The sequence below is a fragment of the Panthera uncia genome, chromosome D4 (assembly GCF_023721935.1).
Source record: "Panthera uncia isolate 11264 chromosome D4, Puncia_PCG_1.0, whole genome shotgun sequence".
NCBI lineage: Eukaryota > Metazoa > Chordata > Mammalia > Carnivora > Felidae > Panthera > Panthera uncia.
In genome coordinates this window covers 75291830-75299518 of record NC_064807.1, presented here as the reverse complement: position 1 = coordinate 75299518, position 7689 = coordinate 75291830, and positions in this window count along the sequence as shown.

The following is a 7689-nucleotide window of genomic DNA, read 5'->3' as shown; positions in this document are numbered from 1 at the left end:
TGTGTTTATGCAACTAGTAAATTACAAGATTCCAGACTCAGTACCGCCTTTGGCTGTGACATTCTGCTAACTCCCTTCCTCTCTCTGGTATACATGTTTTGCACTCACAAACACACAAGCACAGATAAACCTAGACCTGCCATGTTCTTGTGACATTTTAGAACTAAGGAATCTTGTAATTGTAGACCTGTAAGGAACCATTACTAGTAACATTGGAAATGTAATTCTAAGTCCTTAGTACTCCCATTGAAATTTGTAGTTCTAACACATTTTTGCAAATTTTATCTATTTCAGTTCTGGAACTCACCAGTATATCTTGAGCTGGACAGAACATGCACTATGAATGCCAGCTTACAGAAGAGGCAAAAATAAGGATTCAGCATGTTCTTTGACTTTGCTTGGTTCTCAACAGCCTGACTTCTTCATGGCCACACATCTGGTAAGTGGTAAAATTTTGACTTGAGCCTTTCTAACTTCAAGTTCAGTGTTCTTGTAGACACATTACTTAACACATGAGTTATAATCCCTCTCATTTACTGACAGATTCAGTATTTGCTCAGCACTGTTCTAGAGTTTTATGTCTCACAACTAACTGAAGCTTTGACACAAACTTTTAAGGTGTATGTGTATGTATGTGTAAATATATATTTGATAAAGAAAAAAAGGCCTGGAGAATTTAAGTAAATTACTCAAGATCTGACAGAAAAGAAGTTTAGAAACAGGCACATGAATTCAGTCATTGTACTGTGGGAGTTAATTCTCTCCCACTCTACTACCGTGCCTGAAGACTGAGACCAGAGAGCTTCACCATGGAAGATTTTCATACTAACTCCCCACTGAAAGCCATTGCTGCTTTCATGCATGAATTGTTTTCCAGCTTGAGTATGTTGTTCAAGGTCAAACAGCTATTTGATAGATTCCATCTCTTTTCTACTTAGATTCAAGCCATCATCTAATATGCATAATAATCGAATTTAACTTTCATGAAAAAATTCAGTGTACCTGTTTCCCTGTCCTTACACCTTTTTCTTCATCTCTACACTCAATTAAAAATGATTCAGAGCAGCAGAAATAATTTTTTTAAAAAGCATGGTGTCCCAAATGCCTAGAGCGTTAGTTTTCTTACTCTGTAGATTCTAAGTGCCCACTAGCTGAACCTGAAAGATGTAATAACTTCCTGTGGGACCTTTCTGGGTTGATGTTTTAAAGGGACAAACTGAGAGACATTGCCTTTAATATCCACTTATCCTCTAACCCATTGGGTCTTTTTGCTGTGATACATGATGGAGCAGAAAGTGTTTAAAATGGCAGTGCATGTTGGTGGGAGGGTAAAGCAAGAACCATTTTTGGAGGGCAGTTTAGCAACATAGATCAAACTGAAGGTGTGCAAATCCTTCAACCCAATAATTCTATAGAAACAAATTATAAGGAACAGTTTGAATAAGAGTAGGAGGGAGAGGAGGGGCAGAGAGAGATTGAAATATTGACAAACAGGAAGCAAGCTAAATATGAGTTAGGAAACTAGTTGAATACACCACAACAAATCAATTCAATGGATTTATAAGGTTTTTAAAAAATAATGATGTAAACCTGCATGTAAAGGCAAGGAAAGATGTTTAAGAATTTTTGATAAGTAGAAAAACAGGTTATGAGTAAGTATGCATGTGTATATACGAATGCATCAAATGTTTATTGAGCAAAGATTAAATTCCAAGCATTGCTCTGATGCAATCAAATTTGTATCATGAGTATTTTGTGTGCACTTCTGTTTTATACACACACAGCAAGAGAGAGATCTAAAGAGTTATTCATATAATGATAAATGTATGGGATTTGGGGAACAAATTTTGCTTTTATTCTATTTTCTTATCAGAATTCTTTACATTTCAAAAATAATTAGCACATATTGTTTTTATAATTAGACAAGTCAAATTCATTTAGAGGAAAAATGAAATACCTGTCCATTGGCACATGGAATTTCTGCTCCAGTAAGCCCAGATGAAAGTCAAGGGACAAAAATGCCAGTGATGCTCTAGTTTCCCAAGAAGTGAAACGATGAAGCCCCCTCCGAGTTCTACTCTTGAGGGATCATGTTTTAGGCAGAGAGAAGGGATCCAGGAAAGATTGTACTCACTAGTGAGGCTGTGGGGCTCTGAGCATCTGAAGTTCTCTGAGTTAGGGAAACAGTTGCATTAATTATAGCTAATGAAGTTTGCAAAAGGAGGCCAGAAGAAGGCTGTGTCAACAACTGTCCCTAGAGCTCAAAGTCACTTTATTATGCTGGACCTTAGCCAGAGCTGAGATCTGTTCATCTGGCCTCTGCCAGAGACCATGCATTTGGGTTCATGGAGAAGATCCCTGCAGTCAAATATTAGGCGCATGGATGGGGTCATCACCTAAACTCTGGTAACTCTCCCCTCTGGTTTTAAAATCATTTGGAGGAGGTGGGGTACCTGGGTGACTCAGTTGGTTAAGTGTAAGACTTTGGGCTCAGGTCATGATCTCACAGTTTGTGAGTTTGAGCCCCACATTGGGCTCTGCACTGACAGCCCAGAACCTGGAGCTTGCTTCAGATTCTGTGTCTCCCTCTCTGTCTCTGTGCCCCTCCCTTGCTTGTGCTCTCTCTCTCTCAAAAATAAATAAATAAACAGGAAGGAAGGAAAGAAGGGAAGAAAAGAAGAGAAATCATTTGGAGGAAGATTTTTAGAAAACACCAAAGCATGAGTAAAATATGTCTGTGATTCAGTAGCCTGGTGTAAACCTAAGCATGAGCATATTTCAAAAGCTCATTAGGTGATCCTGAGCAGACTGCCAACATTGACAACTGGCCTTACAGAAAGAACTCTTGCATTCTTGTCTTATCTCCAGTACTTACTGGTTATGTGGCCTTGGGCATAATATTTCATATGAGTTATCATTTGAAAAATAAAATGAAGATACAAATATTCATTTTACCAAACTCATGGTCGATGTATTATGTTAGAGAATATATATAAAAGTCTTTTGTAAAGTACTAAGTGAATAATATTATTTCACAAGTTTAACCAACTTCTCCCCCTGTCCAAATATGTGACATAATTCAAGGTCAATATGTAATGCATCGTTTCTCAATATGTAGGATGTGAAGTATCTATGTCAAAATCTCCTCAACTTCTTGTTAGAAATGCAGAGTAAAATTTTTTTAAGTATCAGAAAATAGGGTCCAGTATCTGCATTTTAAACAGGCAATCCAATGTGCTTCTGTGAAGTAAGGTTGAGAACCAGTGCTAAATTCTTGGAGGTATTGCAGGAGACTGGTAGCTCTCAGATACAGGACACAGATGGGCAGCAGTTCAAAAGTAGCAGCCCTACCAGCATTAGGTTAATGTTAATGACAAAAGCAGATCAGAAGATACAAACTGACTCTCGGTATTGATTATATCAGAGTGGATTTCCTTAGTGTTCTCCTGACTTTCTGTACTGGGGCTTGCAAAGAGGACTTATCTCATCCCTGTTTGGCTTGCCATGTGTGAAACTTCACAAGAGTTAAATGCATGATGTTGATTGCTATTTCATCACTCCGCCATTACACTAAAGGTACAGGCTCTTGTGAGTAAGTAGGTGACTTTCAGAGGTCTATAACTCCATAGACTGATTCAGCACCTTTCCAGAACAATGCTTTCCTCATGTCTAGTCTTCTTGCCTCTTATGCCTAGAGAGATGACTATTCTTGAGTTAAAAATGCTCTGAGAACTCCTTTATGAAATATTAAATTTCTAAGTATTATATCCTGCCTCCAGCAGCACAAACAACCTCCCAGGATAGAGAAGGAGCTTAGGATACTTGATGATAGCGTGACCAATTCCTATTTTCCTAGTACTTGGAACAATTGCCTAGCGCAGAGTCAGCTCAGGGGACACAAGGTAACACACACTCTGTCAAAGTCTGTGAAATATGCTATTCTGTAGACATGCAGAACACCAGGCTGAGTAGCTAAAGACTTGGGATCATGTCCTTTTTTCCAATTACTCATGAGCTAATATGAGCCTCAATTTATAAATTTATAAAGTAGAGAATGCAAAACTTTTTAAGAATTTCTCAGGAAACAAAAGATGGTGTGAGATTAGATTGAGAAAATGATAGGATAATGCTTGGAACGCCACTGAATGTACAAAGTTCTGGAGGATCTTACAGGGCTGTGGACAATGATGTGATAGCTAATTATCCCTCAATCAATGCTCTCCTCCCAAAATAGTACCCTTTGCAAGTGCTCAATGATTCCTGAAATTCCTCTATAAGAGACAAAAGCCCATCTTGCCATAAATTGAAGTCCTATTTTGGAGTGCAAATGACTCGCAGAGCATCTGCTGTCAAGGGGAAGTAATGGTAGAAAGCACTAAGAGCAGAGCACGTGTGCCTCAGCAGTTCTAAGGAGAGTATACAGACTCATAGGGCCCCAAAATAAAGCTGATGAAGGAGGCAGGAAGAATAAGGGCAAGGAAAGTGGGGAAGATTCAAGATTTCTGAGTACAAGCAATGTTAGGGATGTTCTTTGGTACAAAATTCATGGAAGTTTTGAAATTGAGAATAACCTTCGTTTTTGAAACCTCCTCTGACTTGGGAGAAGTCTGGATATGACACAGGAACTGGAGAGACCTCTGTTTGGAGCAGAGAGGTCATCTTCTCCATAGGGAACATGAGGGAGGGGTGCTGGGCCTAGCAGAGCAGAGCATATTAGTGGCGGGTCAGCCCTTTCACAAGGATAAGCTATTTCTCCATAAAAGTAGGCTGCCTAACAGACAAGGGCAGGAAGCACTAATTCACAGGCTTTTAGTGGCTGACAGACACTTCACATTCATAACTCGCTCTCTGCTTGCCACAGCCATTAAAGCAGTGGCAGGGGGCTTGTGCCTCCAAAGAGAACAAGATGACCTTGGTCAGGGTTGGTGGGGAAGAGGATAAAGGGGCAGCACAGAGAGATATTGAGATCTACTCTTATAACAGTAAAAGTAGAATTAAAATAGTCTAAGGCCATTGCCACTTAAACCTAAAACCTCTCACCACCATCCCCAAAACATACCTCTCACCCAGATAACTTGATCTTCAGTACAGACTCATAAATGCTCAGAATAGGACAAAAATAGAACCTAGTCCCCCCCCCCACCTCCTTTATAAAGGTCTAGACAGGATAAGCTGTCTTTCCTTAGATACCAATATGTGAGATAACAATCTATTAAGTGGCATATTCAGACTGGAGATGGTAATATAGGAATATTTCTTGCAATATATCATTTAGCAGATCTCAGATTTCTGCAGAGTAATTTATCATTCTACATTTAGAATGTACTTTGTGTTTTTAAATGCTAAAAAAGTAAATATTTTACTTAGCTCTTTCAGTTATAGGCAAAATAAACACACATAAGGTTTTAATAATGCTACTATTAAAAATGTGTATTGAATGCTTATATACAGGGCACTATGATAAGTGGTTCATGTGGGATTATCTCATTTAGCTCTCACAAGAACTTTATGAATCTGGGTGATTTGTTTTCGTATTAGAAAAGTTAAGACACTTGTTTATGATCACACAGTTAGTGGGAGGCAGAGCTCATATTAAACTCAACTTACAGGCCCTCAACAATCATGTAGATATATTTAGACCCTAAAGAGAAGCAGCCACATCCAATGGTTTGAGCATAAACCTTGGAGGCCACAGTGTCTGGGTTCAATGTGGGCTTTAGCTATGAAACACTACCTAGTAAGTTATATAATCTCTTTGTCTTAGTTTCCTCATCTGTAAAATGGAATTATTATTGGAACCTATGTCAGAAAATTGCTATGAGAACAAATTAAGTACACAAAGGTTATTGAACAACATCTGTCATAGTGTAAGCTTTCATACACATTAGCTAAAATTATTATTAAATGGAAAATAAGAAGGAAGAGTTTAAGAGGTGAAATATAGTCTAGAATCTGAGCATATTCCTTATGATTCAGCAAACAAATACTGAAGACCTACTATGTGCCAGGCATTGTGACACCTGTTGGGGAAATAATGGTGAAAAATTCTAGTGTGAACCCTGGTAACAAGGTACAAGTTCAATTTGTTTCTTAAATTTGACATATGAGTGAAATCATATGGTATTTGTCTTTCTCTGACTTATTTTGCTTAGGATAATACTCTCTAGCTCTATGTCGTTGCAAATGGCAAACTTTCATTCTTTTTGTGGCTGAGTAATATTCCATTGTATGTGTGTATATATACACCACATCATCTTTATATATTCATCAGTTGATAGAGACTTGGACTGTCTTTATAATTTGGCTATTGTAGATAATGCTGCTATAAACATTGGGGTGCATGTGTCCCTTTGACTTAATATTTTTGTATTCTTTGGATACCCAGTATTGCAATTTCTTGATCATAGGGTAGTTCTATTTTTAACTTTTTGAGGAAATTCCATACTGTTTTCCACAGTGGCTGAACTAACTTTGCATTCTCAACAGTGCAAGAGAGTTCCCCTTTCTCCACATCCTTGCCAATACCTGTTGTTTCTTATATTGCTGATTTTAGCCGCTCTGACAAGTGTGAGGTGATATCTCATTATAGCTTTGATTAAGTGGAATTGGAATAAAAACTTTAAAGAAAGATGACCTGGTGTATATAAATATACAGTGGGATATTACTCAGCCATAAAAAAGAATAAAATCTTGTCATTTTCAATGACATGGATGGAGCTAGAGAATATTATGCTAAGTAAGATAAGTCAGAGAAAGACAAATATGATTTAACTCATATGTGGAATTTAAGAAACAAAACAAATGAGCAAAGGGGGAAAAAAGAGAAGCAAAACAAGAAACAGACTTTTAACCACAGAGAACAAACTGGTGGTTACCAGAGGGGAGGTGGGGGGGAATGGGTTAAATAGGTGATGGGTCTTAAGGAGTGCACCTTTTGTAGTAAGCACTGGGTGTTTTATGGAAGTGTTGAATCACTATACATATATCTGAAACTAGCATTACACCGTATGTGAACTAACGGAATTAAAATAAAAACTTTTTTAGAAGTACAAGTTCAATAATGAATAAATAAATAAAGCCTGTTCAAATTTCGCAAATCATTATAAGTGTTTCATAGCTAGTTTCCATATGAGGAAATTGAGGTTTAAGGGGCATACTTGGCAGAGGTTACAGGAATAATGAGGGACTGAATCAGTATTAAAATGAGTCTTTATTCTAACTTAAAAAATCTGTGTTCTCATAGGCTCCATTCTGCATCATAAGTGTGTGTGTGTGTGTGTGTGTGTGTGTGTGTGTGCGCACGCGCACATCTGTCCTCAGTTAAAAAAAAAGACACCGAGTGGGCAAGATAATGCAGAAAGCTAGATTTAAAACTTTCATTTAAAAATTCCTTTTATCCACATTTTGTATCTGTAATCATACAGGTATACAGTAGTAAAAATTATAAAGAAAATCCTGAGATTGTCAGAACTTTTTGGATACCATAACAGAATTATAGTTAGACTAGATTAAGTTACAGAAATAAAATAAATTTTATCCATACCTGATGGATATCCTATCTGCCTGCCATATACCTCTTTCCACAACCATAGGCACAAAACCAATGACTTGAATCATGTAAAAAGGAAGCTTGACTTTACAACATGCTCTATACACGGATGAACTCCAGATTGATTAAATTCCTAAATG